General features: G+C 30.4%; 1 protein-coding gene across 2 annotated transcripts in view; it reads right to left on the bottom strand.

Annotated features, from left to right (window-relative positions):
* Positions 1–23,962, bottom strand: part of loh (thrombospondin type 1 domain containing lonely heart) — a 1,319,035-nt gene that overhangs the window by 1,078,709 nt on the left and 216,364 nt on the right. The gene's annotated exons all lie outside the window — the stretch shown is intronic.

The raw sequence follows: 23,962 nt of genomic DNA, 5'->3' as shown, positions 1-23,962 counted from the left end.
GTACTGATTAAGATGAGACAATCTCTTTTCATTTAAAATTTTTGTAGATTTAAATTGTTTTTCTTCAACATTAGTGTTGGTTAAATATTGCTATCAAAAATTAAAAATATTTTCCATTTTATTGATGAATCCTTTTCTTGAATATATTGTTTATTTTTTTATACAAAAATTTTCAAAAAAGAATGTGATAACTGATTTTTTTATTTTTAGATGCAATTCTATATCAAACATCTTTAGTAAAAATAATACTGAAGTTGCATACCGACAAAGATTTGAAAAATAGGACTGAAGTAAGGCAGAAAACCTCTCACAGCTGCGATAACAGCTTCATAATTAATTACATCATGCATATTTCGTAAAATAAATGGAAATATTTATCAACAGATAAAACTTACTTTCTAATTTAGAAATAGAAAAAGATTGTCATCCGTATCAAAAAATTGGATAAAAGTAAAACAATTTATTAGTTTCATTTATTTTAGGTATTCTAATCCGGTTTTATTATTATTTTTTTTAATTTGTTTTTAAATAGAATGACTACTATTAATTTTATATCATGCGTGAGTGTGAACGTTGAATTAGCAAAATTAATCTATTTTCCCATGTCTATCCAACTATGACTAACGATAAGCCGTTATCATGCGATAAAATAACATGCAATATACAGTAATATATATATATATATATATATAATTATCAATTAAATTATGTTAGACACAAAGATCTTCATAAGTTAAGTTGTACTACTACTTTTAGGAAAGGTTCAGGCTTCCACATATATTTTTTTTATTCATATGTTTCTTTTCAGATTTAATATTTATTAAATTCACTGAAATCATTCACAAGTGTATAGATTTTTTTTTAAAACCTATACATATTTATTACAAAACATTAAACACTTTCAAAGTGTAATTTTTGTTATATTTAAATAGAAATTAATTATCATAAAAAATGTGGAAATTTTAGAAATAAAAAAAAGCTGGCAAAGTATTGTACAACTTTCCCTGTTATTAATAAATTAAAAAAATAAGAGTTAGAGGAAAAAAACAGTATATATATTTTTTAGAGGTGTGGAATAGATTTTTAAAAAAGTTTTCAAAAATATTTATGTAAAGGTAAGCTTAACAAATTTACTTTTTTTAATCTAATACTCCCTGCAATAAAGGCTAAAATAAAAAAAGGAAAATTATCAAAAAGAAAGCTTTTCTGTATAATGGGGCTGGGGCCTATAATTCAAAAAGAAAAAAAAATGCAGACATTTTTGATAGCTCTATAAATAAAATGTAGACTTTCCAAAGATTGTTGAAAAATATTTTAACCGAAGGTAGGTAGAACAAAAGCCCAAAAATATATATTTGAATTTTAGAGAACGGGTTGATTTTCTAAAAAAAAATTGAATTAAATTTTCTCAACATGGCACCCTTGATATTTTATATATAAAATATAAATAATGAAAATACAACATACCAACAATTATAAAACATAATTGTTGGTTGTAACAAATGAAATGAAATTGTTGGTACCAACAATTATGTTTTATAATTGTTGGTAAGTTGTATTATAAAATATAATTGTTAAGTTGTATTTTCATTATTTATATTTTAAAAATTGGATTATATATTAATGCGTTATAAGTAACAGATATGCTTTAATAAAGTTTTATCGAAAATCCCTGTGAAGAAAATCGAAAATGGTTATTTTGCGATATCCCCTGAACTAATATTAAAAAAAATGAATATGATTAATGCTCCAGTTATACAATATTTAAGTTAACTTATAAGAAAATCAGGTTGGTCAGTCCTGAGATTGTGTTGCACGGTCAAAAGTCGCGCGACAAAATACGTATATACGTACATATTTATACATGTTTTTTTTTGTCTAGTTGGACCCTAAACCGTAAAGCTTTGTAAAAACTCGATACTCCATTTTTTATATGATCACCATAATTTTCCCTTTAATATTTTGGCTATATTCGCCGGGAGGATAAAATTGTTACAAATCACGTATTTGAAATTTTAATGAAGAGTTTGTCATTTGCTCTATTTAATGATAAATTATTTCTACGTATTATCACTTTATTAATAGATGTTAAAGAGTTTGTACTGCATAAAATTGGAGAGGATTAGTTTTGTAAAATTAAAATTACTCAAAAATCTACAAAGATTTTCCTTAAAAAAAATGACTGTATAAATCTTAGCGTTTGTATGTTTAAAATTGTATAAATTTTCCGGTCTAGTTTGTGTGTTGTTATTTTATTATAGTTAAAATTCTCAAATTTTTGTTTAATTATAATAAATGTTAATTACAACAATTTTTATAAATTAAATTCTCTACGAAGGTAACGAGAAATTATTTGTTTATTGAGATACAATAACAAAGTTATTTTATTCGAAACCTAAAAAAGTGTATTTTCCGACAAAATATTTTAATTGTTTTACTCCATTTTTTCTTAAAACCTAAGTGAGATAGAGGTCTAGGAGCACTTTTAAATGTTTTACGAGCTGAAACTCACTAACGAACCGTTTTCTGACCTACTTTTATATGATATTTTTCTTATTTTTGGCTATAAAATCATTTCCCGGGGAACTGCCATACAATTTGGAATCACTCTGTATGTACAAATTTTTTAACAAAAAATATTCTGAACATATACTACAAAATACTGACCCTAAGATCAGATCCTAACACCAAAAATAACTTGTAAGTACTTGCAAAATAATTTTGTAAGAATTCATTTTTTCCTTTTAAATTGTATTCTTTATCACTACACTGTAATCGAGTGTACTATTCGTTTTCAACAAGTTATGGGGCGACTAATAAATAACTGAAATCAGCCTACAATTAAAAGAATTCACATCAAAAATTTTGTAAATTGGTTGCATAAATTTTCTGAAGGATCATCAAATAAACTAAGAAATAGAAACTGGAATAATCAGTTTAATTAGTTTTTGTTATCTATGAAACTTTTTCAGAAAAAAAGAGTATTCAAAGCTACATACAAATACCAAGTTTTTTGACAAACTTTGATTTTCTGTTTATGAATTATTTACATCATAACTGTTGAAAGTTTTCGTTTGATAAATGCAAACAAAAGTGATTTACAAAGTTATAAATAGTAATTAAAATGCTAACAATTCAACTTGATTTTTGCATTAATTCTTCTATAGACCGTTTTAGTGAAAACTTTTCTAATTATTACAAATCTACATGAATAATTTATGAACTAGTAGGATCTTTACGTTTTTGTTTAGAATTTTATTCACTGTAAATACAGACCGAGTTTGTAAGTCGGTTAGTGTATAGAAACGTATTACAACTCTGTAAAATACGTTGAGATACAAATAACAAATGAACTGTGAAAATTTTAATTTCATGAGGCTTTCTGCTATTTCATGTAGATTTCAAGCATTCTAATGTAAATGAATATACTAAATAATTTCTGCTTCATTTTGGGTAGCCTGTTCAAAAACATTCTGTGAATTTACAAACAATTATTTAGTTTATATTTCTATCTAACCATCATGTGAGGTATTTATTTCTGTTACCGTCAGCTACATATATAAACTTAAATGTCAATTTTCACGGTAATTTTAATCATATTATAACGTACATACACACGAGCATGCGCACACACATCGTACATACAAATTGTTATATTCATGTTATAGGAATATTCAATATATCAGAACTAAATATTCTATATTATTTAGTCTAAAATCGATATCATTCAATTAAATTTAAACTTGTTTGAATGTATTAGTATTATTAGAAACAGATAGTCGTTTAAAAATTTAGAGATTCACAAAAGGATAGAGGATGCTTTCACAACAAAATAATTGAAGGAATAAAAATTGTAAGGTATCCATAATATAATGTAACACATTTTAAACAATTTTTTGACGTTTTTCTAATATTTAGCTTTAAAAACAAAGTTGAAACTTTTACGGATTAAAAATCATTTGACAATCAATAATGTAGTGAAAATAGTTATGTTAGATTCACAGAAGATATGCAGATAGTGTAAATGTATAAATTGTAGGTAGATCTGGGTGATGATTTTAATCTGATTGTTAAATGATTTGTTAAACATTATGTATTCAATTTTCAAAGATATAAAGAGAAACTCTAATGAAATACGGCAAAAGTAGGTTAAAAAATAATTACAAAAAGAATCTTGCATACAAAATCAAGAATATATTTAATGTAGATATTATATTTCAGCATGTTCAAAGCAAGAATTAACAGATTTCGAAAATTTCGATTTTCTACACTTGCACAGTATTCTACACTACATAATGTAGCTTTAAATAAAAATACAATGAACACATAAAAACATTTTGTAATAATACTGTTGTGTTAAGCAATACTGAAAATGGTGATGCAATATTGCGTCAACAACCCATTTCATATATAAAGTATTAACTTTATACATAAAAAAAGGCCTCATCTTATTACAGTTTGACTGTATGATACACATACAAATTAAACATTCTTTTCAACTGTATTCTAAATACTTATCATAAAAATTCAAGAAAAAAGTTGGTGATAGCAACCTACGCCGACATGAGGTTGGAAAACAGCAGTATCGGTCACTGGCTTCAAATACACGACTGAAACTGTTGACGTGACTTTTTAAAAGTTATATTAAAGTAAGTTTAGTTTATGAAGTTTTAGTTTATAAAGGTTAATATTTTAGGAAAATTTTGAAACGCAAAGAGGAATTAGCAAACAATAAATTTTTCAGTAAATCAGAAACTAATTTTTGGTTTAAAAATCGATTTATTACTTATTTGTAAAATTTATAGAGCTTAATAGAACTAAATTATAGAAAAAGGAAAACTAGTGTGTCTGACAAGGCCAACTATTGTATGAAGTATAGCTTCTGATTGGCAGCATTAGATGAAATCACGTAAACCGTATTTCAAACATCGCTCGGTTGGAGCACAGACATTTCTCCACAAAGTGTAAACTTCATAGAAGCTAAGTTTAACTTCCGATACGTCTAGAGTAGGACAGGTCCCACTAGACTATGTTATTATTATTTTTTTATTATATTTTTACAATTGTGTTAAAATAATTTTTCTCTTGTATCCCTAGAGGCAAACGAAAATGTGAAGTTTAAACGACGCAAAGAAAAAAATAGTCTTAAAAAGTTTTTGTATTAAATAGAATTAAAAGTTTATGTAATAAATTAGAAGTTTTTGTATATAAAATTATATTACAAAAATTATAAATTGTACGCTAACGTTTTTAATAGTTGTAATTAACAATAACATAAGTGGTATTAATAAAACTGAATTATTTATTAGTTATGAAAAAAATTATAATATTTTATCTTGCAAAAAAAAAATTACTAATTAACATGCATGTAACGTAGTTTATATGAAGTAGTAATTTATTACGCAGTCAAACTGAAGCCACAAATGTAATCAAAGTTACAGTTATACAAAAAATGACATTGAAAAACTTTAACACAACACCGTTATTACTCAAAATATATGTTTATGAAGTATTAAATGACAATACAGTTAGTGGAATATATTACGTATAAAAAAAAAAACATACAAATTAGTTGATTGAAGTTTGATAGATAAACAAAAATCCGCCAAACATATTATAAACTTTCTACTAATGTCATTCAGCTTAAGATTTGATTCTTCTCCCAGAAATAGTGTTGAAAATTATTACTCATAAAACTGATTGTTATGTAATTTATTACACACGTTTTTATATTAACCAGTTAGATTCCCGTCTTAGGTATTGTAATAAAAATATCTTAATCACCTTAGTTTTTTATTGTTCCCAAATTCAATGATAATTTAAAAACTTTTCTCGGGATGGCAATAACTCATTATAAAGAAAAGTTTTATATAAAAAAGAATTTAATATTTATATTTGAACTATTATATAAATATTAGGTAAAATTATTTTTATGCATGTATTTCCTGAATTCCTAACACTAATAAGAATAGAAAATTGTTCTTAATCTGCAACGCCTTATTAGTAAAAAAATGACAATTTATTATTCTTTCTTATGAAAGAATAATAAATTGTCATCTTCGTCAATCTTCGAATTTGTAAGTAAACAACTTTAAACTTAAAAAAAAAAAGTTTTAGACAAGAGAAAATTGATATTTTTCAAAAATATTTCAATGGAATTATTTCCAGTGCTATACTTAATGTCATTATTTTTGTTTAAATGTTAATTTTTAAACTAATAGAATACCTTAATAAGCCTTCTCGAGGGTTAGCACCCTCTTAATGAAGTAATAAACGTACTTTTGATAACTAACTAAAGGTATTTAATACACTAGATATTGTAACGGGTGCAGAAGCTTCCTGAAAGAAGAAAGGGGAAAAAATAATTTAGAGAAAACGACAATGGGATTCTTTCTAAAAAAAGGACTCATAGAAAAGTGTTGAAGGTGCGGGTAATGAAAATTATTAAGTTTAAACAATGAAAAGGACGGGTCGGGTAATGGTTCTGCTGGCCAGGAGGTATAATTACTGCCGGTGACTAGCGGACTGATCTGCAGTTCGAGTTCAGTGCAGTGTGCGATAAAATCGATCGCAGTCAGTGTTTGGTAACACTGGTAAGAGGAGTGTAGGTGGTGCAAAGAGTTTTAAACTCTAGCGGAGATGTTTTATTAATAACATGAATTTTTTGTTTAACCACGTTAGATAGTTAAGCTCGCTTGTGCGGCAGCATACGAACACAAAAGTAGAAATCAAGGAGTGTTCCAAACGTATAGATTCCTTTGTTCTTATGAAGATGTTTCTAGATGTTCTTGATGGGATAATCTTAGTCTCAGGACGGACAACCAACTCGGCAGGGTTAGGTGGAAGAGGCCACCCAGACATATTTCATTGTCACGGACATGGCTTCACAGACTCCAGTCGCGGGTCTTGACCGGACTGCGTCCTGGTCAGGTGTGGAGCTCCGTCGAATGATTGATGATGGTGTTGCTGACGAAGACCTGGAGAGACTAGTCCTTTGCAGCTGGCCTGAGGATGTTTTCCAATCTTCAGTCCTGGTGGTGGACACCGCTGGGGTAGAAGGTAGCAGAGGGTACTGGATTTGCATGGATAATTGATCTGGTGGATGGATTCGACCACCCAAATCACACTCCAGTTTTTCGTAAATTGGGGACCTGGCTTGTTCGGATAAATCGACGGCGAGCCAAATCCTTGTTGTACAGTCATCTGACCGAGACCTGTCTGGGGACGGCACTGGTTCCAAGATTGACCTTGGTCGTACTAAAGTCGTACTAATTGCGCCCTAATAATTACGGTGGCTGAGGAACGTGAGGTGGCCTCCATTGTCTGCTGGTCGTTCCTCAGGTGATGAAGGATGGGAACACTCAGGCGGTGTGTTTTTCAAGACCATTGAGGTGAGTTGGGCAACTTTTTCGCCGTCCAATTGAATATATTAGTCGACGGGTCGGGAAGAAACACATTGTGCACCTGTTAATGTTGATGCAGAAGAATTTCGGCAGGAAACAGCCGATAGGCCCGCCGACGACGACAGTTGTAGTCAAATCGGAGGGGAAAACCTACGCTGACCTCCTCCTCTCAGTGAAAGGAGCTGTGTCGCCAGGTGAAGTTCACCGCGCATAAGGGACAGAGTGAAAACCTCCAGATCCTGGTGCGGCCCGATAGTGGTACTGCTGAACGAATAAACAAGGATATTTCTGTAAAGGTCAAGTTCCCCACTACGGCTCTGACAGGAAGAGGTAACAGGAGGGTCCACATCCATATTTAGGATGTGAATGTTGTCACCACTTAGGATGAGTTCATTAAGGAGTTTCGAAAAATTATGCAGTGTCGATCGACATTATGTCCATGCGAACAGCCTACTGAGCGACGCAAGTGGTCACTGTGGCTGTGCCGCCCATCCTTGCGGATAAATTATTGACTAATGGACGTATCCGTATCGGGTGGGTGGCTTGTAGGGAGACGTTCATTTGACGATTTTGATGTTTTCATTGCTGGAAGCCGGGTCACAGGACTAATTCGTGTATCGGGCCAGATCGCAGTGGTCACTTCTTCACCTGTGGTGAGGCAGGTCATCTACTGAAGGACTCCGGCGAGAGGCTCGGTGTCCTTCCTGTCGGTTTTATGGACATGCACCTGTGGGTAGGGGGGAGCAAGGCTTCACCTGCGACCTGAAGATGCGGCGCCTTCTCAGTACTGATGAGTGTCTGTGGGGGACAGCCCCGTCCAGCAGGGATGGGGAGCTCCAGCATCCCATCATCAGTGATTGGATGGGGATTCCTTCGCTGCACCTCGGAGAGAGGGAATTAAGACCGTAGTCCCATTAGGGAATCTCCCCTTGAGGGTTCCCCATTAGAGGCAGAACATTAAGACTGCATTCCCGGTGAGAGGAACCCTTTGGTTTCCGTTGGGGTGGTATAAATGAAGGTGAACAAAAAAATAAAACAGTAGAAGTTAACACTATTTTCAGGTAATGAATTGTAGATTGTTCATTGTTTATTCAATATTAATTTCCATTAGTTACTAGCAGACCCAGCAATGAAGTGTAATCTTGTACAGTCTCATGTGTGGTTAATTTAACTCCAACCGCCAAAGAACACCGGCATACACGATCTAGAATTCGAAGTATTTTTTATATTCTGGAGTTTCCTCTGAAACTAACGAACTTATTTATTTGCGAATAGGTTTTTGAATAATGTATGACGATCTTATTTTCTTCATAAAAACAACGATGAATTTATAATATAATAGTGTTTTTAAACAGTAAAATAATAAGGAAAAACGTGTATAATAACGTGTATTTTTTGATAATAGAGATATAAATATGTTTCCACATTCACGATTTAAGTTAAGATTGGCCAAATAGAGCACAAAAAATTAGGATTTAAAAAAGAAATACATCATTAAATTTACAGTTTTTAGAAAAGTTAAGCTTAAAAGGTAATCGAATGCAACATAAAAGGTATGTATTAGATGTTAAATCGAAATAATAAAACTAACATCTGCTAAAAAAGTAAGCAGTATAAGACCAGGAATCTTTTATTCAATAGAAAATATATCGTTTTTGTTGAGCTTGTAATTAAAAAATTACATTTACAAAGAATAGCCCACTAATTTTATATAGAAGTACCTTTCATTTTATAGATGTTATTTAATCTAATATTAAAAAAAAATAGTTAAAAAGTTTTTTTCCATTTAATTAAGGTTCATATTAATTAAATACCGAACGTAAATACATAGTTCACGTATAAAAGGGGATAGATTTAATTATATACACACACATGTAGAAGTTATTTGTCTTAAAACAAATGCTGAACATCTAAAATTGTTAAAATTCAGAAATGTTTTCACTTAATTACCCTTGAAACAATTATACACCCACCAGATGCAAACAATTAATTTGAATATTAATAGAAAATTTTGGATTCACAAAACTAAAAATAAGTTTTCTGTAAAAATTTAATTATTCTATGTAAAATATTTGCATACATGAATTAAATGAAGAAATTTTAAATGTAATAATATTTTCTAAACCACATTAAAAGCAACAATCTCCTGCTTCACTGAATAATTTGATAAAGAAATAATTAATATAATAGTGTATAATTTACACGAAAATAAAACAAAATCAATTCACGTTTTTATAATTAATTTTGTTGTTTCCTTTTTTCAAAACTAAACATACGTTATTTTCATTCAAAACTACGGGCATAGTAATAGATAATATGAAACCGAAAAAATAACTAAATTAAAAAAAAATAATAATAATAAATAATAAATAATATTTTTAATAAATATTTTTATTTTGTTTATTTTTATAAATAAATTTAAAAAAACTTATTCTTACAATACCTGTTGATCAAAATGTTGCCCGTGACATCGATTTGTTGAAATATTCACAATATAATTTTGTCTGATTTAACCTAGTATTTATTGTAAAATTTATATTAAATCTGTAATAGACACGAATTATGTATAAGTCTTGGCAATTAATTATTTTTAGAGATAATGTACTTATGGAAGAACTTTAAATCAAATTTTCGTTATACTTCAAACTGAAAAATTAAAACTACGATAGAGTTAATAAGCTTTTGTTATATTATTCTTACCTGTTTTTATGATCCCTGTATAAATTACAATAAATAATGTATTACTGAATAACTTGAGCTTACAATAATGTCAACTGCATAAAAAGTTGTTATATTTGAGGTAAAATTAGGCAGGATAAAAATAAAATTGTCTACGAATATTATTTATCAATGTTCTATATAATTTCTTTAAAAAAATGAAATAAATTGTAACCACAAAAGAATAAGCTAATATAGCTTTAAAAAATTCGTAACTAAGTATGCAAGTCTGATAGAATCATATTCGTTTCCGAATCTGTATCCTCGTCAAGAAAGTAGTAATATAAGCCAAAAATTTACATACTTCATTTTCTCTTGTAAGTTAGTGACAGAAAGACCGTATAACTGCAAAAATATTCCTTTCCAACCTCACAAATACAGAAAAATGGGGGTAAAGAAGTATTAATTAAAATTAACATATAATGGGAAGGAATTGAAAAAGAAAAAGCATTAATTAAAACTGACTATTTAAAATATGAATTTTTAAATATGACTATTTAAAATATTTTTTCATATATATAAAAATCCGACTATTTAATGAATAGGTAGGTCAGGAATCAAAATTAAAAAAAAATATTTTTAAGCAACCTGTCAATATTAGAAAATCTGGTAATGTTAAGCAACAATATTAAATGTTACTAATATATATAATATTTTTCTGGAATCCATCAATGAAGGTACCTACAATATTTAATATTCAAGAAATTCCAAAAGGTTGTTTATTGTAAAATATGGCTGTGAGAAAACTCCACATTATCTGGACTTGTGTTTTCAGTTTTACATACAAGTGTGAATTACATATACGTAATTATATATATATATATATATATGGTGTGATCAACTAGGTGTCACTTATGACCAATAAGTTTGATGCGACATTAAATATAAAAAAGTAAGACTGTATTGTTATTAAAACCCTGTAAAAATACTTAAATTTTTAAAAAAATTATACACAAATATTTAATGAAAAATCAAAACTATTAGTAAATTACGCAATTCTGATTTTGTTTTAGAGCAAACCATCAGGCGTTCCAGAAGTAGAGAGAATGGTTAGCTACGTTTGTTACCGTAAATAAAATTCTGTTTTAAATTTAGGTTATGTAAATTAACTTATTACAGTTTTAATGCTTTGTATTTTACAGGATTTTAGTCTTAAGAAATATTTATAAACAGCAATTTTAAATAAAATCGTACTAAAATAAAATTAATCATTTCATTTTAGAAATATCCTATTTAATAACTTCGTAGAAAAGTACAATTCGTTCTAACTGTAGTATTGTATTTTTATCATTAATCTACTCTTAAAATATAAATTTGAATGATAGATACTTAACAAAATAAAATAAAATCCACAGTATTGGAATAAATCGTAATTGACGTTAACTACCACAATTAATAAATAATAAAAGATAATTGATTAAATATATGTCTTACTCACACAACAACTAACTACGATTATTAGAAGATAACTGTCCACTGTCCATATCTGTAGTATGAAATGCGCGCGCAGTTTGTCAAAAGAAGACAGTCCACAGGTGAGGTGACACAACGCAGCAGACTGCACTGTCTTATTGCTGTACTGTACTGTCTTATTGTCTTACTGCACTGTACTGTCTTATTGCTAACAGTAGTAGTAAACACGTAACTGTTTACTGAGTAGCGTTTAGGTTCATACTTCTTCAATCGTTTAATCATAATTAGTATTTAATTTTACTACTTGAATTTTTTTGTTCAATTTTAATCTATTAATTTTATTAAATAATTTTTATAAAAAAAAATATTTAATTTTAAAGTAAATTTTAGCAGCCTTCCTTGTTTGTCATAATAAAAAGGCGTATAATTAATTTTGTTAATCCCAATATTTTTCAACAAATATTTTAAATAAAATAGAACAATTAGTTTAATTAATTTCTCCACTCTTTTTTTATTTTCTCCATACTTTTTTTTTTTATTAAAAGCAAATTTTTAATACCCACGGTTATGCTTCATTTTAAAATTATTTTCTTTATTTATTTCCTCTCCGGGTTTATTTTTTCACTTTATTTCATCAGTACATTAAACCTTTTAATGACGTAACATATATGACTAACCAAGCTTACTCATATATATAACTTCTCTATGTTTTTTATTTGTTATTTTAAAAGCGTAGATAAGAAAATTAGTTTACATAGCCGTTTCAAAAAAGTTGGGGTTTAATGAATAAAGACATTATACAAGCTATAGAATGAATTGATTCCTGTACTATGAATAAATTTATTGTTTTACCTATTTTTCACTTACTTTCTTCAGGTTGACGCTTATAAATCATCTAAGGTAACACTGATGGGAGATGATCCTCTGAAAGTAATGATGTTAATTATGTAGCCTGTCTCATGCTGAACAGAATGAAGGTTTTATCTGCAAGCCTTATATTACCAGTGGGCTTGGCTTGGTTATAAAACTAGTATATTAGACTCAGTGAAAAAGGTAATGGGAAACGACTTAATTCCTCAACAAAACGAGGTGGGTGTTATTTTTAGGAATAGTTATGGCATTTTTTGAGTTTTACAGTTCCGAGAAAGGCTGATTTTGTCTGTACAATTATACAGGTACAGAAATATGGAATGATAAGAAATTATAGTCATTATTAGGGTGGGGACTACAAAGAAAGGAATCACCAGAAAATTAAAAAATGATATTCTACGAGTCAGAGCGTGGAATGTTAGAAGTCTAAAAAAGGTTGGTAGGTTAGAAAATCTAAAAAGAGGGAAAAAAAGGGTTAAATGTATATATAGTAGGAATTAGCGAGGTTCAATGGGAAGAGGAAAACGACTTTTGGTCAGGTGATTTTAAAATAATTAACTCAGCGTCAAATAAAGGACAGGCAGGAGCAGCTTTCGTAATGAACAAGAATATAGTGAAGAAAGTAGAATATTTCAAAAAGCTTAGTGATAGAATCATTGTAATAAGGATATTTCAATGAAGCCATGTAGATGGCTTCATTGAAATATGAAGACGACATGCCTTAGATCATGCCGACGACATAATTAAATGCCAAGCCGACTGTCGGCTTAGATTTTGATCTAAGCCGACAGTCGGCTTAACAATGATTGTTAACGACTGAAAGTGCTCATTTATTAAAATGGGTTGAGTGCTCATTGCTTCATTGTTAAATACCTACAAGTGGCCATGGTAGTGATAAGGTAGAGTGTGTATACAAAGAAATTGACGAAGCAATTTAACACATTAAAGGGGATAAAAATTTAATAATAATTGGAGATTGGAATGCAAGCATCGGAAAAGCATTACAAATTATAGATTTTTCTTTATCGGTCAAGACTTTAAGCTTTTAAAATAAAAGCTAGAGGATCATCAATTTTTATTACACAATTTTAATTTTATTTTAACATTTTTATTAAATTGATTTAGTGCTTCTTTTAGTTTATAAATACTAGCATAAAATAAAGTATTTATTAATTGGAAAATCAAAACTATTCTTTGTCGTCTTTCCACAATGTAATTTAGTTTTCATAGCTTCTACTTTAATTTGTGTAATACAACCTCATTTTTGTGGACAAATAAGTAACACGTTCAATCTTTTTATTACAAATATGTACTTCACGTTTCTTCATAAGATCTGCAAGATCTGTTTTTAGCATCTTTTGTTTTCTTCACTCTGTAATGTAAACTACAAAAGCTTCAAATAATACGGCCATAATGATAAAAAAAATATTAAAATAAATAAGTACAAGCAAATTTTTATGAAATTCTTAATTTTTCTCGGTAAGAAAATAAGAATTATATAAAATACCAATTTTCTACGAAATACAAAAACATCAGTTTGATGGTTTTCAAAATAAACTCTTAAAAATACCACAAGCAATGAAATTTTGAAGAAATTGAGTTTGTCCTTGTTAAAAATTGTTTTATTATTTTTATCTATTTAAAAATCGTTTCAATTTTATTTTTATACAATTTTTGCTGCTCTGACTTTTAATGGTTTTTCATTTTACAACAAAAGAAACTTGTTTGAAGATTTTTTTCAACATCTTTGAAAATATTTCTGAAAGCACATTTCCATGTGTTTGGTTAATAATTCACATCTTTTTTTCTGAATTGAATTGATTAAGTGTAAATAAGAATATTGCAATCAGAAATATGGAAATCCTAGAGTTTTTGTATTTCTCTACCTTTTAGGATGTCATCTCAAAAAATAAAAACTTTAAAATTATTTCTGTATTGAATTTTCGGGCATGAGCGTACGCGTATGAGCGTATCAGTTTGGTATTTTTTAAGTACTGGAATGATTTTACCTGCAATAATTGAAATATTAGAACCACGACATTATATTCAATTTTTGATAAAACATAATGAAGAGATGGAGACAGTAACATCAATGGTAATTCTTTTCAAGGACCGGTCTCAATGGGAACATTATGCCATCTTTATCTTGAGCTTTTTTCTTCATATTCTTGTTATTCACTTCATTCTTTATTCTTGTTACCGCCAGATAACCTTCCGTGTACTCTTTTACATTTGCTTCTTTTCACAAAAATGTTTTCTGGAAACATTTGTCTTTTCTAAGATCATCTTCACGAAGCGTCTTATACCACCAGTCTACACTCATACCTGACCCAAGGCGGTTGTGTCCGGATGGACTCTCTCAATTCTTGTTCGGATGAACATTATTTTAAGTTTTATTTAGCTTATGTTTTCTATCTTTAAAGTTAAGTTATAAGTTACAAGTGTTATGTTACAAATTTCTTTTAAATCGCCAAGACGGCGTACAATTAAACAATCCTTCAGTAATCAATAAGGTGTTGTCTTCATTAATCACCGACGATCACATACAGCCCAACCTCGCTCTAAAATCTACCACAACAGCTGTTAAACAACTAATTTACGAGGACGAATAAACCACTAAAACAGCCCGGTTGGCTTAACTACCAATTTCAAAATTTAAAAATCATTGTTATACGTAAGGTGTTTTTTTTTTTTAACGTAGGGATAGTACAACTCTTTTCAACCGATTAAGATATATTTCAACACATCCGATTAATATATTTTTTTGAATACTCATCAGTATTCAGTATTCAGAGTTACTATTCATCTGAGAATTTTTCATTTATTATTAAACTGGAAATCGAAATCTACAATTGCTGCAGGGAAATTTTCAAATATAAAGAAGTCAATATTTTTAAATCGCTTAACTATTGTCATATAATATTGATTTTTGTCAGTATATTTCATGATACCTTATGTATGAAAAAATACTATTGTAAAGATTTAATTTGAATTTAATTTAATTAGTTAAACGATTATTTTAAACCATTTTTATTTTGATTTAATATTATGTAAATATTGAAAATTTCAAAGGTAATAATAATTTCTATACATTTTCTTACATTTGGTTTTTTATCCATTCTGTCAAATGGGAGAGGATTATACTTAAAACTGTTTAAAAATTTCAGGAAAGGTAATATAATTAAATCATGATTTTTTTTAATTTGATTTCGTTATTGTAATCAATGACGATGTATAATTTCAGCCCACATACTAGAAAAGTTTTTTAAAAATATTTCCGAATATTTTCATTGTAAATTCATATTTTTAAAACTGTTTTTGTTCAATTTAACAAGATGAAAAAGATGATTTTAAGCGAGCATATAATATATGCTCACAATGCAAATAATCAAGGAATAATTTTTGCGACTCTTATTTAATCCGGCGTAGCGTTTGAATTATTCTTTTCTTCAAAGTTTAAAATTTGGCCTGTTGGACCAGATTTATTTTCTCTCCACCATTTCATTGTTCTTCCAGGACTTCTTTTGCCTGATGGTTGATGGTAATGAATTTTCATATATTTTAATCTTTCCATTTCTCTTTGTAGTTCACTATTCTTCCATCATCCTAATTTTTGACAAACAATTTGTAAAGCCAGTTCTTCATATAATTCTGCTGAATAATTTTTAACATTAAGGAAAGTTTAAAAAATCATTTTAAAATTTAAATAAATTTTTTTATGAAACATGCATTTATTTGATTACGTTAAAAATTAACGCCTAATCTGAGTTTGAATAAATTAAGTAAGTTAGAAGAAAATTGAGTATAAATAACTTCAAAATAGATATCAGCAAAAGAGTTACTGGACGAACCATTCTATTATTTTACAAAACAAATTTGTAAATTTCTACGTGGAATATAAAGTAAATATAAACTGAATAAACTAAACATATAAGTGGAATATAAACTGATTATAAAAAATTTCAATTTTACAATAAAAACAGCATCAAATCGAATCATGCGTTTTTACATAGTGTTGGTAAAATTACAAAACAGTTAGAGATTTACTTTAGAACGTAATAGAGGAAGGAAACTCTGATAAAAAATAACGAAATCTAGGTCTGTAACTTATTTCAAGAGAAGCAATAAGTCTTTTATAACTTCTATTCATGTAAATGATCCATAATAAATTGATTTCAAATGAATTTGGCCGACTTCCAGAAAGTATATAAAGTATTTAAATAAGGCAATAATCCCCAGTATGAGCAAACCTAAATGTTTAGTACATAGCCTAATCCCTCAACATTTATTTAAAGTTAATTTATCAACTTAATTGTATGAAATCAATTAATATAAGAAAAATATATGTCATTTCACATTTTATTGCAGTTATACTGAAGATTATATTTACATTTTACAGTTTAAGCATGATAAAACTTCATAATCATTTTTATTATCCCTCAATCCAGATATATAATAAACACATTTTGACAATTAATTAATTATGAGCAGAGATATATAGAAATTTTTCATGAGAGAAAAAGACAGCACTAATTTTCATGACAAACTTTAGAACCTAATAACTTTTGAGATAAAGATATTTTATGTTTTAATATTTCTATATAGATAAATACAATTATTTACAGATGAATTATTTAATGGTTAAACTAGAGACGGCTCAACACTTTTATTGCAAGCCCTTTTTTGTATGTATATCTCATGAAAAAAAATTAATTAATATATGTTGTAATAATGGGTCAATAGATATTAAAAAACTGGTATACACGAGAATAAAAACACAACAAAAAATGATGAAGCAATTCCATAAAAGTTTAGCTTACCATATTTAACATTTTTAGATTTTACATTACATTTTTGTTTATTTTATTTTTTTATTTTTGAAGCAGGTGGGATTTACCAGAAAATACACTGCAAAAAAAAAAAATGGAATTCAAAATTACAATGGAAATCTATACTGGAGATAGGAAGTTCAATTAATATGTTAAAGAATCTATTTCTAGAATAGCTACTGTACACAGATTTCCAATGGATAAAATAATATTACCTTTATTTCAAACGTTATTGAAGAACTTGAACTTGATTTTTAAATTAGACACATAAAATAACATAAAGATTGCAGTAGAAAATAAATCATTTTAATTTTTTATCAAAGTAAACCAGCTTCATTAACGATAATTATTTAAATGTTACAAAAGTATGCTATTATCATGTAATCGTATTATTTAATGTGTTAAAATAATCAATTATCTGTCTTGAAAACAAAATCACTAGAGCCAGTAGACTAAGATAATGTTATATAACGCCTAAGGCTGCACTGGAGAGTTACAACTTTGCAATGATTATAAATTATAACCCCAGTTTATTTTAACCTACAATTTTACTTTATGAAACATATATATATATATATATATTCGCGCGCGCGCACAAGTGTAAAATTATACAATTTTATCCAAATATATCCATTTTTATTATCCCCCGTTTAATATTTCCCTATTATTCACAAATAATAAAAATTATTCCATTATCATAAACTACTTTTTTTATGTATTTTATTAACTTTGATAATATTCTGATTTTACACACATTAAAAAAATGAAAACTTAATTTTTATCTGATCTACAGTACTTTTCAGGAAAACTTTCAGAGAAACGTTTAAAATACATTACGTTTGAAGAAAATGAATAATTTTCCATATCACTCCAGCAGTTTAGTTTCGTTGATTTATTAAAAATTATTGCAATAGTATCATTTTGATCAATTACCGACACTAGGAGGAGGACCTGGTAGCAGCTTTATGAAGCGACTCCAATCTCTTATAGTATTTGATTTTACAATTAATTAACATAATTATAAGAGTTTTAAACGCTATTTACAAGTGGTATATTAGAGATAATAAGTATATTCTTCTGTAAATACTCTATCATACGTTAACGAATTTAAAGAACTAATTAATTACATGATGTAGATTAAAAAAAAAAAACAAAAAAAAAACATTAAGCCATTTTTAAGTATAGTTGAAAGCAAACGATGTAATTTAAAACCTTATTTAGCTCTAACAAGTCCTTTTTGAATAGATTAACGAATATAGCTATTAAATGAAATATCATTAACCGTCTACAAACCTATTTTGCCAATTCAGATCTGATACTTTGAAATAGCTGATAGGAATTTACAATTTATTTCATATTTATTCCTGATTATTGAATGAAAATCTGACATAAAATTTTAGTAAAAAATTTGTTTTTTTCATCTTTCGTTTCTTTGCTCAGTTAATCGGCCGTACCGAACCCGGAGGTGAAGATCCACCCCCCCTTAGACCTGCCGGACAGATAGAACCCCAGTTTCCATCGGTGAAACCGCCCCCTTCACTAAACGGAGAAGATCTGCGAAGGTTCGCCCCCTCGCCTTAATCACCACATCTATGGTATTCGGCGGACCCGCGGGTCGCTTCTTACCTGTAAGCATCGGTGGTGGCGACGGCCATATCAAATGGTTAAGATTTTGCTTCTCCGTGCTTCTACCCGCATACTCCACAGACCTTGGCAAAATTTGCCCAATTAACCCTTGCCGACCAAAAAGTACACTTGTTGATCCTGTCCACCTCCAACACCTGCGGGAAGGACCTGCAGATAGCAGAAGCCATCCCACGGTCCCCCGCTGGTAATTCAACAACCACAGCGTATTCGGTCCGATTGAGCGCAACCATGCTGCAGCTTTCCCGAGTAGTTGACTGCAAAAGGAGTATCTGGCCAGATTTCAATTTACCAATAGCAGCCAAGTCCATAAGCCACGGATCTTTCCGGGGTACCGTCCGTTATATGTTGAGAATGCTCATTCACAGTCGCCATGTCAACAACCCAGGCGGATCCAACTCCCTCGTCCAATCTGTCAATACCCTCCACAAGCGTCAAGGACTGAAAGACGTATTCGTGTTAGTCCCAAAGGATCAGCCACTTAAGGTCAAAATCCATCGAGCGACTCCATCTATGACCGCCCGTCGAAGCTCCTCCAGCAACCAAGTCGTGACCCGTCCCAATCCCACGTCCGGAGTCTAAGTTGCTACGTCAGAGAACGTAGTACATCTGGGTAGTCTTGTCTTCCGTACTTGGCCGAACTGATTCTCACCCCTGATCTTCTAATCAGTCCAGAACTTCTTCAAAAGACTACAACATACGAACAATTCTGTCCATATCCTCGGAGCACCCTTTAAATTCAAGTTTAATATTCGAGTGCTGTCGAACCAACAAATTCAGCTCCCTCACACTACGAATGAGAAGCCTCATGTTGTGTGCAAAACACTTCTTCTGTTTTATAAAAATCTACGCCATACAATCCACACACGCTGTTCTGCAGGTCTTTCTTCCTCCATACCTGAAACATCCGCTAACGACTCGGATCTCTTCATGTCAAAGGTTTCCTCAGCCGAATATAAGGAACTATAACTTGCCCTGGACTTCTTCTTCCCCTCTCATGCCGGAGGAGAACCACGTAGTCGACGTTTCCATGCATGCTTAGTCTGCCTCTCCCCATCATCCTGGTCGCAATCCGACCCTGCCGGTAGAGAATGAAATCTACTTCATAGTCCCTGCCGGACGGAAAAGACAAGTCGAAAACGTTCTTCTGGCGCCGAGCCGAAGTCTCTCCTGTCTTCTTCCTTACTTCTGGAAAGTAAGCCACTGGCACATCTAATCTCTTTTATAACCATCCCTAAGTTGTTATCACCACCACTACTATGGGAAATTTCCTGTATGGTGACCTTCAATGTTCCCGATCGATGTTCGATGGATCACCGACTCGAAACTGGAAAAAAATATCCTCATTGATCGGGACCTCATCCCTAGGTCCATCTGAATCAACCATATATCAGTCACAATTTAATATAAAGCAGAAACAAAATAAACCAAACTAAAATCATGAAACAATAACAGGAAAAATAAGTTATTAAACTCACAAAACACTGCACCCGAAAAATCCAGCCACGAAAATTATTCTAAGTGGGGATGTAAACAATAACCCTGATGGAGGGAAAAAATTATTCAAAATAAACAATTTCAGTAAACAATTGAAAAGTTATAACTTAACGTCAATCATTTTTTTTAAATAAACAGAATTTAAATAACAGTATAAAATAAACTTATACGTCCTACGAAACTATATTGAAAATTTATATTACCTTGCTTATTCATTTTACTGGTGAAACACATTTAAAAAAAATCATGACAAAAGATTTTATTCTATTCTAATAGCAATATTTGATTGTATTTTTATATTTAATTCATAATACAATTTAGATGAAACACAACTATGCAAATAAAGAATATCATTTACGTAATTATCATTGGGCGTTAAAAATCATGTCAAGCATTAAATTTTTTTCAAACTTATTTGCAATCGGTTACATTTTTCTGGGTATCTTAAGTAAATTATATCATATATATTCACATTAAAAAGGAATTTCCATTAAAATTCATCAGAAATATTACATATTAGCAATATGTAGAACTTCTGACGGTAAAACGTGTAACGTACACAAGGTAGTTTTGAAGGACTGTATTAGTACAGTCATATTAGTACATAGTTGATGTTTTCTACTATACTACTGTTAGCAGTAGTATAGTAGAAAACATCAACTATATCAAGAATCATAAAAATAATTGACTAATGAAACATTTAAAAAAAAAATAAAAAATAAAAAAGATAATTTAAAAATGAAAGTGAAAACAGAAACAGAGGACGGGAATGAAGGATTGATTGATGCTCAACAATCAGTGTTGTAGTTACACTAGAGAATTACCAAAGTCCAGAACTTGTAGCCGCTTAAGTCTTCTAACATCCTCCCATTTATCTAGAAAGTTTAGGGCTAAGTGGTTAACGTGGCCATTTAGCCGAAGTTCATTCTTCAAATTGAAACGTTTTGTTCTTCCTTGACGTACCGTAGATCCAAATATTCGTGGATTTCACTATTTTTATTAAACCACGGCGACATTCTGTTCCGAAACCACTGAATGATTTCAAAATTTGTCTAGCTTTCCGTGCCCTATAGTTTCACGTCATATGCCCATATAGTTTCAAAATTGAAACTGGCTATGAAGAAAAAGGTAATAAGTTTGAGGAAGGTTTTTTTTTAACATACATAAAACCCCAGGCAGCTAGACCTTGTCAAAGGCCTGCTGGATATCTAAGAAAGCTGCCTAACAGTACCTCTTCTCCTTTACTCTCCTGCGATGATTTTATCCAGTCTTTGTGTTTGCTCAATAGTGGAGTGTCCACTACGCAAACCGAACTGGTGGTCTGGAATAACGTGACTGCTCTAGAATAGGCAACATCCCCCGAAGAAATCACTTCTCAAAATACTTTTGACAAAGTAGGCAACATACTTATTGGCCTGTACGAGAATACATCATGAACAGATTTGCTCAGTTTTGGAACCATTAAAATTTGTGAAACTTTCCACTCGGTAGGGAAGAACGTCGTCCGGAGGATACCAATAAAGAGGTGCGTGATACACTGGTGTGTGGTAGGAAGCATAAATAGCATCTTATTAGTAATCAATCAAAGCCGATCTAAAAAATCGGCTTAATTAATAAAAGAGTGCAATTTTTTCCCTTCCTGATAACTTGTAGAGGTTCTACAAGTTAGTTCTTCTAACTTGATGGCTTAATAGGTCTAACCAAAGGAATCGGGATGCTCAAGAATTCTAAAATTTCCTCATCACAAGGACCCCGCAAATCATGCGGTTGAAAGAACTCCCTCAAGTAAGTAACTAATAGTTTAGTTTTTTCCCTGATACTCCTAATCAACAATACATTCAAAGACTTCAAAGAAAGAAGGGGTGGAGGTCGTCGACAGCTCTTCGTTGCTCTCCATAAAGAGTAATCGTCTCTACGTGAAGGGGATAGACAGGTAAGTAATTTCTGTATGACTCGATTTTAGTAGATTAAAGTATTCATTTCAATCTGAAGGTAGCCCAGGTTCAAGCCTTCTGTAGCATTGCCATCGGTCTCCTAAGCCTCTTCTTCGCAGCAGTAAGGTTCACAACCTTTTCTAGTAATCTCATACTTCATCCTGATCCTCACGTCTAACCTCGGGTCTTGAGCGCCAGGTAACTTCCTGCAGGACTGAAGTCAAGATTCGCGTCGGGCTATCGATGTCACTGGAATATTTCAGTGAAAGGGGCACTATCAATTTTTCTTCAACTCTGCTGCGACATGGCATTAATTATACTTCGGACTGCGTGACTGTATTCCGAAATCTCTCCTTTAATATGGTTGGTTGAATCGAAACGGAATAATGTAAGTTCCTTATTACAATCTGGAAGGATCTTTCGCTCTTCCTTGTGAAGGTATGACCGATCAGATTGTGCTCACACACCAAGTCGATTATCCTCTTGTAGACGTCCAAATCGTTGTAGAAATTACGTAGCTGTAAGGCTGAATAAATTTAGGCTGTAATCACACTTTTTAACCACAGCGATTTTTTCGTAGAGTTGGATAACATCGGTGGTGCCGTCCGAGAATATCGGCGGGGGGTTTTTTCCGCCGGAAAAAAAAGAAAGGTAAAACAAATGGTGAGAGGGTAAGAAGGGTAATAGAAGCGTCGAGTTAACTACATGAAATATAAACATCGCATTATGTACCAGGAGATATTTAATTTGGCTGCACTGCAAGTAGTGCGCCAAATTAAATGTAGTTAGTTTCTCCCTAGCCAACTCTTAACAGTTCATAACCCTGACATTTATGGCAATCAGTTGACACGGCACAAACTTGCGTGATTTTTGCACACATTGCATTACCTAGCAGATGTTAACTAACGACTACAATTAAGAACTCAAAAAATATGCGGCATGTGTTAATGGTTTACTTACATACACCTTTAGGCAAAATGTAACATAAAATACAGATACGTAAAATTTATACATACTTTCCAACATTAGAAGAAACAATATTTTTTTTTCAAAATTATAAAAGAAATCATGCAACGCACATGATAAAAAAATAGCTCAGAATATATTTCGCATAATGACTGCATTAAATGTTAAACAGATCGTATACACATCCACCTACACGTATGTAGAACATATAATATCAGCTTTCACGACAAAGGTTGATTCTTTGTGATTTAGCACATGCATATAATTCCCATTCTTTCTCAGAATGTTTATTAAATTCATAATAACACAAGATTTGGCAATATTAACATGTTAAATGGAAAAAAAACAATAAACATACATGCATACACAAACAAACATACATCAAATCACATGACATATCAAATATACATTATTATCTATTACTATGTCCATATTAATGGGATTTGCTAATAAATTAGGACAGGTACTTATTACCAACTGACAAATACTACTTCAGTAGAATAATAGAAATAGTGTTGATATTTTTAAACAACTGCAAATTAATTTTAGTTTTAAATGTTACGTAAATATTTTAAGTTATGTATAAAGTGATCAATTATTACAAATTTCTTCGTGCTGATCAACAATTATAATTTTTTTTTAAGGCTGCAAATAAAATTAGAGTCTGCTTTGCAGAAATAAATTCTTG

This window comes from Lycorma delicatula, chromosome 3, assembly GCF_047948215.1.
Source record: "Lycorma delicatula isolate Av1 chromosome 3, ASM4794821v1, whole genome shotgun sequence".
Taxonomy (NCBI): Eukaryota; Metazoa; Arthropoda; class Insecta; order Hemiptera; family Fulgoridae; genus Lycorma; species Lycorma delicatula.
Note: the sequence above shows the minus strand (reverse complement) of the source record. Positions and strands in the feature narration are given on the sequence as shown.